We start from the raw sequence: 11,030 nt of genomic DNA, 5'->3' as shown, positions 1-11,030 counted from the left end.
ACGGCTTATAGCAAGGTGAAAGTGATGCTGCCCGTTCTGTTTGTATTCGCAGGAGAAGGTAAAGAGGGATACACTGGAAAACTAAGAAAGTGACCTATAGGGGGCAGCAGAGTGCTGGGGTCAGAGTAGCCTGTTCAGTTGTCTTTTTATTCTATCTCTTTAATAAAGATTTATTTGTTTTCTATCTGTGTGTATGCACACCCGAATTTGGGTGCCTGCACATGCCTGAAAGGAGCATTGGACCCCTGGAGCTGGGGACCCCTGGAGCTGGGGACCCCTGGAGCTGGAGTTGCAGTGGTTGTGAGTCTCCTGCTGTGGGCGCTGGGAACTGAACTTTAGTCCTCTGCAGGAGCAGTGAGTGCTCTCTCCAGCACCAAACGTCTCATTTTTATATCCCTGCCTTTGTGTTTTTGTTTTGTTTTGCTTTGCCTCAGTCCAGTGTAGCTCAGACTGTTTGCAAACTCGCTACATAATAGAGGATGACCTCAGATTCCTCTCATCCTCCTGCCTCCACTTCCCAACTATAGGAACTACAAGTGAGTGTCCCTGCTCACAGTTTGTACAGTGTTGGGACGTCCCATGCACAGTGTTTGTTCATGCCCTGCACTGCTCAGCACGCAAGCACTCTACCAACTGAGCTCTCGCTGAGCGTTAAGCTGTCTGAATGGCTTGCCAAGCAAACACTTTGTAACCAACTGTCTCTTTCAAGTTGAGTCATGTTAGGGTCAAACAGTATTTGAAGTCTGTGGAGGTCAGTGCTGGGGGAAGGCCTTGGGGTTTTGCCAATCAGGATACAAAGGACACAGTGACCACCCTTAGCCCCTGGTGATGCCTGCTGCTGACCTCTTGATTGGATTCAGAACACTATCCAGGCAGCCTTGGGGAGGCAAGAGCTGGCCGGCTTAGATCCCGCTGTGCTTCACCGAGACCCCAGAGATAATGGCTGGTTCACGGCTCTGTTTCAGAAAGATGGCTGCTGAGCTGAGCCAGCCACTGAGCCGGCACCAGCAGATCTGAGCTGGAATGGAGATGGTGGGAAGGATAGAGGGGAGGGGAGCCTCCTCTGTGCTCCATCTTTCTGTCCTCGGCTGCTTTCTGTGACTGGGTCCATAGAAGATGCACTTTCATCTCTGAGCTGGAAAACTGATCTAATAGGAGAGAGACAGCAACACAAGCACTGAATAATGACAGCCAGGAGCACACGCAGCCCTGAGAGTCTCCGGTCTGCTGCGGGGACCAAGGAGGTCAAGCTCACACCTCTGCCCAGCGTTTGGACATCACTGTCTTTTTACTGAGTGAGGGCAAGGTCAATACGAGGTCTCTATTCAAAGAGGCAGGTAGCTCCATCCTTGGGTCTTTTAGCATCTTGTGCTGCCATCGTACATCTTGGTATTTGTATTTCGTACTAAGACCCCAGCTCCCTGAACATGCTGGAGCACACTTCACCGGTTTGGCCCTCAGACTGCAGGGCGAGGGCGCACTCTCATCTGGACTAGGCGTGTCAGTGTCAGCTTGCCTCCCTAACCACTAGGCTTACCTTTGTGTGTGTGTGTGTGTGTGTGTGTGTGTGTGTGTGTTTCCAGGGATGGAATCCTAACTTTCCCACGTGCTAAGCAGGTGGCCCAGTTTGAGCAATAGACTGTCCATGTGTGCATAAGCTGTAGATGTGGGTCAGTGATGCAGAAGATGTATGCTGTGAGGTTCTTTGTGACCTCCTAGCACCTTTATCAATAGGATGGCCGAGGAGGTGGCTCATTCAATAAAATACTTGCTTTACAAGAACGAGGAACTGAATTCAGCTCTGCAGCACCCACTCAAAAAGCCGGATGTGGTTGCCCGTGGCTACAGGGGAGGGGGGAGGGCAGAGACAGGCAAATCCTAGGAGAGCACTGGCAAAACAGCCTCGCTAAACTGGCAAGCTCCGTGTCAAATGAGAGACCTTGTTTCACAAATATGGTGAAAACAATTGGGGAAAGACCAGATGCCGACCTCCGATCTTCACAGGCATGGACACACGTGTGTGTGTGCACGTAAGACCACTCCCCAGAGTGTTCTAGAATACATCCCTTTAGGACTGAACAAGGCTCCCGTGTGTCTCACCATATCACCTTTGCCCGACTGCAGATGCAAATCTCAATTCTAATGAGTCTAAGAGTCTGACTGTGCGAGGCTGCAGGGCTTCTTACAAATGCAGGCACTTCAAGGTGATCTCAGGGCTGACTGGCATCAATCTTAGGAAAATAATGAAACCTTCCTGGTGTAACACAGATGCTTATAGGCTTCTCAGCGGGAGCAACAAATAAAAAGATATTTATTCAAAAATTTGATGGTCCAGAAGGCTTCTGGGATGAGCGCGCTCTAGTTAGCGACTTCCTGGAGGATCTGTTAGCACGGAGAAATGGAAATGACAACGTGGGAACTTGATGTCTTCCATGCAAATGAGAACAGAGCAGAAATATCTGTTACCTCTGCTACTTGGGGGGAGGGGGACAGCTGGAAAGAGGACAGACAGACACACAACGTTTACATTAAGGGAGACAGATGTGAGGTTTCTTAAGGCTTGTTTGGGTTCAGAGAGGCGCAGACACCTGCCCATGAGCTCACAACATGGAAGACAAAGACCGGGTGCCAGACCAGCTGGCCCAGCTTCTCAGTGCTCCTTAGTCCCTGTGCTGTCCCTGGAGGAGCTTGGGTGACAGGTATCAACAGCATTCAACTCCATTAAAAATTTTTAAGTAATTTTTTTCTTTATTTTTTGACAGTTCATTCATGGACTCATTGATCGTATATCATAGCCACCCACAGATTCCCTCTCACTTCAGCTGGATACCCCTCAACAGTCCTATCCTTAAGTGAAAGGAGATGGGCAGTAACAGGTTCAGGACCCCCCACCCCCCGTTTGTAGGCAAGGCTCAGCTGTCTGATGTATAAATTCACATGACAATGGATTCACAGTGGCTGCAAGGGGACAGCAGGACTGGATGCTGGGGACAGCAACATCTGAAGGGGACCAAAGCTCATTTTGTAAATCATTAGCAGTTGGTTCAGCCACTTCTTTAATTCAAAGTGGCCTTGACCCGAGATGGAACTTTTCTGGTGTGATTTGCCCATAATAAAAAAAAAAAAGATTTTATTTATTGTTGTTGTGGGTGGCGGGGGTGGGTTGGGTTGGGGGATTGTGCCATGGTGTGTGTATGGAGGTCAGAGGACAACTTTGTCCAGTCGGTTTTCTTCTTCCACCTTTATGTGGGTACTGGGGGTTGAACTCAAGCTGTCAGGCTTATATCACAAGTGCCCCTACCCACTGACTCATAGGGCCAGCACAGCTTAAAGGCTTTCGAGATGCTTCTCAAAGAGAGTGGAGCTGGTGTGCAAGTGTGGCCAGGGGCTGGGAAGCTCTCTGTGTAGCAGCCAGTGCCCCAACACTGCAAATGATCTGAAAGCCAAACAACAAAGAGAGGACACTGGCCATGTGAGGGGACCTCAGAGTGCCCCTATGGTCCAGCAGACTGGGTATTGTTCCCAGTCCTGACAACTGCTCTCAGCTTCCTGAAGAGTGGATGGATGGAGCGATGTTCTCATTCTGAAGAACCCTGATGGCATCACTTCCTTAGGTCAATGGGATGCTAGCAGGTGTGACATGACGGGAGGTGGCTAACATGCTTGGTGGGCACCTGGGCTCTTGCCTTTTTACCCTGAGCAAGAGGAGGGCAGGGTTTGAGCATGCTCCAAGCCCGATCTGAATCAGGAGATTGCCTGATCTCTAAAACAGGGGGCACGGTTGACCTGCTCACTCCCAAGAGAAAACAATGTTTGTTTGTCTTTCCTTAATTCACTGAGTACTGGGACGCGTCTGTGTGTGTGTGTGTGCGTGTGTGTGCATGTGTGTGTGTGCTTGTGCACATGTGCTCATGCATGTGTGTGCACGCATGCACACACACACACACACATGCATGGATGCAGAGTTTCTTTTTCTATTACTTTCTGCCTTTATTTTATTAATTTTTTTTTTGACACACTGAAACTGGAGTTCACTGATTTGGCTAGACGGGCTGATTAACCAGCCATAGGGTCTTCTTGCCTCTGCCTCCCCAGTGCTGGAATGACAGGCAACTGTCACTCTGCCCGGCTTCTTGTGGGTGTCCTGGTGATTCAGAGATAGGTCTTTATGCTCCCGTGACAAGCACTTTACTCACTGAGCCATCCTCTCCCACTTGCTGTGGCTGTTTCTCATAGAGCTTTGTAGGCTGTACCTGTTATTCAGAACCCGTTGCAGAGGCTGGGAAAATGGAGTAGGCTTCTGACCAAAGCCCAACCCTCACACTGGAGCTGAAGGTCAAAGCTATGTTCTTGGATACAGGTAGATGGAGCCCAGAGCCATAAAACATGGTGGGAAGATTATTCGCTGTCATATTGAGTAAAATGGAAGGTTGAAGGCATTGTCAGCTTGGCTGCGTGTTTGCTTTTAATTTTATTTTATTTCAGCTTTGTTTCTATAACTTTGCAGCCTCTGACATCTCCTCATAGCTCACTCATTGCATGTCCCAGCTTGCTTCTCTGTCGCTGTGATAAAATACCTTGGCCGAAAGCTTGAGGAGGAAATCACTTATTTGGCTTACAGCTACACAGTACATCATGGAGAGAAGCCAAGGCAGGAACTCAAGGTAGGCATGTTCAGGAACCTTTCTTATACAGCCTAGGCCCACCTTGCCTAGGGATGGTGCTGCCCACAGTGGGCTGGGCCATTTTATATTAATTCGAAGTCAAGAATATGTCCTACAGATATGTCCATAGAGCAATGTGCTGGGTGTTCCTCTATTGAGATTTCCTCTTCCCATGTGTCTCGAGTTTGTGTTCAGTTGAAAACCGAAGCCAACTATGATGCTGGGTCAACAAAAGCAGTGGGAGGTTCCCTCCCTCTCTGAAGCCGTGGTTGGCAATGAGTGTCCAGTCCACACTCCACTGTAGGATGCTCTTCTTACCTGTCTCCTCCTACTGTCTAAAGGACTGCAGTAAAGTATACATCACACTGCACACAGTTATAGAATGGCAGATACATCACAGTGCACAGTTAGAGAGTATACACCACACGGCACACAGTTGTAGAAGAGAATATATATTATACTGTACACAGTTATAGAATGGAATATATATCACACTGCACACAGTTACAGAGTATATAGCACACTGCACAATGGTGTGATAGAACATACATCAATCACACTGCACAGTGGGGATAGAGTGAATGTCACACTGCATGTGGCATCAATGGTTCAGCTCATGTAATCTCCACATGGCACCAAGCACCTACACCCCAAGGTGGCTCCTTCTGCTACTTCATCTGAAACATAGGCCTAGAAAAGTGGGCACACAGCTCTTGTCCAGTTTACATCTACAACGAAAGAGTTGGCGAAGCATCTGTCCCCAGTGTTGGAGCTTTGTAAAAACCTCTCCCCTCTCTCATTTTGTGCAAGTTCAGGGCTCAATTTCTGTTTACCCACATCACCTGCTGTCTTGTCAGTCAGGAGGAATCCTGTGTCTCTGTGAGGACGGCTTGAGAGCCAGTTTCCCCCGAGGGAGCATTAGAAGGGAGTTGTAAGCTTTTAATGTGTCTGTAGACGGTATGTCAGGGTGCGGGAGGGGATTTATTTGTTCAGATAGCCACGGGACACAGTAACAGTGAATACCACCTGAATCACCCTGGCTGTGCACAGAGGCATTCTGTGTCTAACATGGAGGGTGGGAAGGCCTGGCTTGTTTTATTCTTCTTGAATTCTAGGCTGACAGAATCCCTGCCATCTCTCAATTCTACCATCTCAATGCATGTTCCTGTAGTCACTTTGGCACAGTGTGTGTGTGTGTGTGTGTGTGTGTGTGCGCGCGCGCGCGCGCGCGCGCGTGTGCTTGTGGAGGTCAGAAGTCAAATTTGGCTTATCTCCTTCTATCCCTCGCTGCCTCATTGTCTTGAGTCAGGGTCTTTCACTGAACCCAGAGCTCACTGGATCAGTTGGACTGGCTGGCCAGAAAAACCAAGATCCTCTTGTGCCCACCTCCCTGCTCTAGGACTACACGTGTATGCTGCTGTGCCTGCATTTTTCTGTGGGGGCTGTGGACCCTAACTGGGGTCCTCATGTTGGTATGGCAAACAATCTTTACTGATGGATCTGTCTCTCCAGCTCTAGAGCAGGAGTTCTTGGACTTTTTAGTGATTCGCTCAGACACAGCACCATCCTCCTCTCTGATCTCCACGGCCGGGCATGTCCAAGTACCCAGACAGTCACAAGTAGTGGAGAGCTGTGACCCTGACATGGTGGGTGACAGGACCTTGGGGTGCAGAAAAGTGCCTGTGACAGCTTTTGTTGCATTAGGGATGGGAGGAGAGAATTGGAAATGGGCTCCTGAGTGTGATAGCGCTCTCTCAGATGCGTTGGATCTCAGCAGATGACTGGCTTTCTAAGTGGATGGATTAAAGAGCATTAGCATTTGAGTTCAGACACTTTTTGCTCTCCATCTCCGTAATCTTATTTTGTCTGCGGGAAGGCCTGGCATCCATCTTTTGGGCTCTCAGCCAGATGAGTCATCTCCTTGTCTGTTGCCTCGTCTCCATGGTACCAGGTCTGTGTCAGAACCCAACTGTGGTGCTGGCCAGAAACTGGGCCCGGCATTCAGATTCCACCGAGCTAGGCAGGTTTGGTCCTTTGATAGAGCCAGCCTCAGTCAGCACCAGTGGCAGGACCAGGCTTGGGGACAGTGCTGCCTGGAGCCCGGTGAGTCAAATTTGGTCTTGTGCCCAAATCAACTTGTCACCGCTCTAGAAAAGGGGTAGACTTGGCACCCCTCATCTCCAGGGCACCCCAGGGGGCTTGATCATGGCATTGGCATTGGAACCTTTGCTGGAGATCAGTCAGGGTGAAAGAACAGAGAGACAATCAGACTCCTGCTAGGAACTACGAAACACTCCGGGCCAGCCAAAATGTTTGTTTTGTTTTGTTTTTTCTTCTTCATAATGAAGAGGAAAAAAGAGGGCAGAAAGTCAACCTGAATGCTCCCACGGTCCCCAACATTACAGAAAGACACCAGTTGGAAGGGGGAAAAAAAGAAAAGACATAATTCAACTAAAATCTGGAGGACGCTTCTCTCAGAATCTCACACTTTCCCTGAGTTGGAGGCCAGCAAAGCAAAAGAATTTTTTTTTTCCTTTTCACAGCCGTGGTGTGAACGGGGCTATTTTCAGGAGCTTCTTCCTAAAATATGGGCCTGGAGGAACGTGCTGTCTGTCAATTACTCATAATGTGGTCTAACAGCTCTTTAAAATGAAACAGGGACAGGGTGGTGGGCCACTCCAGAGGGACTCCCGGAGATTCCTTCCTCCTGGCACCCTGTCCTCGCATGAGCTCCATCCTCCTGAGTGTGGACCTTGTGACCCAGGGATACAGGTTCTTGTTCCCATAGATCAAAGCATTGAAAAATGGATTTCTCGGGGGAACTTAAAGGATGACTTTATTGAAAGTTGAGAGAGAGAGAACAACAGGCTAAGGATCTCGGCAGCTGCTGGCAAGAGGGAGGCAGGCAAGGGAGACAGAAGGCTGCGCTCTCTGAGTTAGAAGGCCAAGAGCAGGCAGGCTTAGCAGAGACATCTGTGAATGGGGGGGTGGGTGTGGGTGTGGGCTTCGGGAAGAGTGCTTGAGACCCCGAGTGTCAGGGCCAGGCTTAAGACTTTGGATGTTTGGAGAGGAGAGATGAAAAGAGAGAGAAACTGCTATGCTTCCTCTCGAGGGGTTACCAGCCACCAGGCATGCTATTTGAGTCCAAGGATGTCACCGTGTTTGCAGTTACATGTTCCTGACTCGGATGCACACACCCAATAGATCATGCCGGTTGCGTCGGGGGAATCTGACACAGTTACACATATGGCCAAAATGATGCCTGGAAAAGAGCCGGCAGCCACCAGCCCTTCTGATTTGCTTTCTTTGTGCCTTGCAGTCCATACCAGCTGGACCTGGGACTCCATTGTAAGAAGCGCAATACAGAGGAAGTGACGGAGATCACTTTTGAAGTTGGAGAGTGGTGGGTGGTAGCAGGCTGTGACTCGGTGTCTGGCTCCTGCACTTGTTATCCTGGGCTCCGTTTGGCTGAGGAACAAAGATACTTTCAGCTGATAACCGTGGTTTCATTCTACCTGTACCATGGTATTTGTGTGAAGGTGAATTAAAAGATAATGGAATTATTTGTTTAGAAGAGGAAATTTCACAATGGGAGGGCATCCAGGCCCGGTGCTGAAGGAGCAGGTGTGGCTGTTAAAGTGAAGCCTTCTGTACTGCACCCAGACAAGAGGAAGATGTCCTGCGAGCAAAGCATCACCCATCAGATGCCTCATGTTGTGACCAAAAAAAAAAAAAAATTCCTTTTGCAGTAGAAACCTAGCCAGGAGGGTTCAGTATTCCCCAAGGGCAATTGTCTAGGGAAGTGTCTCCCCAGGGTCAGCACACAGAGGCTGATATCGGTGGGGCCCAAGGTGGCCAGGCTACACCTCAGGGTCGCCCACATGGTACTGGTTCTACAAGCATGGGAGACACAAGATTAGGGGAGTCATGGAGAGCCTTTGTCCTTCTGAGCCCAGGCAGTATGTGGGAAGGTCTGAGTCCCAGGAAGGAGGTGATAAGAGGCCACTCTGTGACGCCGTGACGGTGAATCCCAAATTGCAGTGGAGGAGATATTGGAGATGCCAAGACTGTAGGATGCCAACCACAGGGAGCTGTGGGCATAGTGTAAAGCCAGTACAGGAAAGAGTCCATGTGCACCTCAGGAGTAGATTCAAAGGGGTGAGGCTACCTAAGTCTTTTGGAGCCCAGCTGATTTCATCGTAAGCCCTAAATGCCAGACACAGACCTGAAGGATATAATGCTTTTCTTACTGTAATTTGGTCCAGTTTCTCCCTGCTATGTCTGTATTCTTTCTTTCTAGGATAGGAGCGTTCACCCTGTCATTATATACTGAAAGCATGTAGCTTTTAAAAAATTATTTCATAGTTTACGGTCAAGAAATTTTAAACTTTTAAAGCATCATTAAAGTCTACGGGGACTTTAAAATCAGACTAAATGCAAGTTGTGTTACAACATGGTTCTGAGCCAATGGGGAGAAGAGGTGAAAGGTTATGGCTTAAAACTGATGGATTTGGGTGTCAGGTTAATGGAGGTGTGAAGGCTGGTATTGGGTGTGAACTCGAGAGGACCCAGAATCTCTTTGATGAATCTCTGTCCTTGATTGTGGATGTGATATGGCCAAGTGCTTCAAACTCCTGCCTTCTGGACTTCCCCACCATGATGGTCTGTGCCCCGGACCTGTGAGGCCGAATAAGCCATTTCCTCCTTAAGCTGCTTTTGTTTACCATAGCAACAGATGAGTAAGTCAGATGTCGGCTGTGCAGCCTGGGAGATGGGGCAGTCATAAAACGAAGTAAGAATATCAACGTGAATGGTCTGTTTGCTGCTGGGTTCCAGGTCCACTGTGGCTGGAGGGAGCAGGTAGCAACACGCCTCAGCAGCCTTGACAGGAGGACAAAGGCTTCTCCAGGCAGACGTGCCAGCCAGGTTTCGCCTCCCTCTGGACACACCTGCCTCTCCCATCCATCCCAAGCTGTGGTTCCTCTTGGCTGTCAGATCAGGCTTGCATGTGACAGTTGTTATCCCTGTTTTGTGCAGCTGGAGGAAGTCCAGGTCCCTGCGGGGAGACAGCTGTGCTGACAGCTCCTTCTCTAGCTCTGACAGACAATCAATGGACAAATCACAATGTGTGGAATGCTGCTGGGAGGAGAGATGGCTCCCCAATAACCTTGCCCAAACCAAACTAAATCAAACCAAACTCCAAAAGAATTCAGAAAAACGGGGCAAGCAGAAGCCTGCTTAGCAGTGCGTGCATGTGGTGTGTGTGTGTGTGTGTGTGTGTGTGTGTGTGTGTGTGTGAAAGAGAGAGAGACAGAGAGACAGAGACAGGGAGAACCCACACTGTGAAGCTATCTGAAGAAGCATGCATGACTCACAATGGATAGAAGTCATTCAGAGGAGACAACGAGCATAGATTCCTTGGGGTTGGCTTTAAATGTTTTAGGCATAAAATACATCGCACGACACATGCACTAAAGATGCCATAGTTTGCAAGAACACTTAAAGCTCCGTGTGTGCCTCTTTTAACCTTTGCATGGTGTCCCACTGAATGCAATGTGTGCTCTCCAGGTTGGCTCTGTGGTTTTCACTGTCGTACACAGAGCCCTGATGAGGATTATACAGGCTGGCCCTGGTGTGTCTGAGACTGGCTCCTGAGTATATAAGGATGAGCAGGAGGCCCTGCTTCTCTGGGCCTTTCTAAACAACCCAACAAAAGGTGGCGACTACAGGCTCTGACTGGAGCCGGGTAGCCAATGGTCAGTTGTGATTTACAGCCATAATCCGTGTTTGAAGGCTGGGACCATGGCCTGCTGCTCTTGCACATCCTCTCTGCGTTTTAAGACAAAGCATCTTGATCTTGGCTTAGGGAACTTCTGTCAGCTGAGTGGTGCCTTTGTAGACCTGTGAATCAACATGGCTTCTCCTGGGCTTGGGACAGTTCAGTGGGGAAATACTTCCCACACAGACGTGAGGACCTGAGTTTGCCTCTCTGGAATTAAGGTTAAAAAAAAAAAAAAACAACAAAAACTCTAGGTATGATGGTGTATATCTGTAATTCCAGAGCTGGGGTGCAGAGATTCCCCAAGGCTCATTGTCCATCCAGTTTAGTTGAAAGAGTGAGCTCAAGGTTCAGTGAGGGATCTTATCTAAACCAAGCAAACCAAACTAAACCAAAACAAAATGATACGAGAACTCTCCCAAACAGTTGGGGTGTGATAGAGGAAGACACCCAATACGCTTGACCTTCATACACAGCATACATAGTGAGTGCACAAATATGTAAGAGAGAGAGAGAGAGAGAGAGAGAGAGAGAGAAGAAGAAGAAGAAGAAGAAGAAGAAGAAGAAGAAGAAGAAGAAGAAGAAGA

This window comes from Mus caroli, chromosome 2 (genome assembly GCF_900094665.2).
Source record: "Mus caroli chromosome 2, CAROLI_EIJ_v1.1, whole genome shotgun sequence".
Taxonomy (NCBI): domain Eukaryota; kingdom Metazoa; phylum Chordata; class Mammalia; order Rodentia; family Muridae; genus Mus; species Mus caroli.
The sequence above is the reverse complement of the archived record's forward strand: the minus strand, read 5'-3'. Positions refer to the sequence as shown.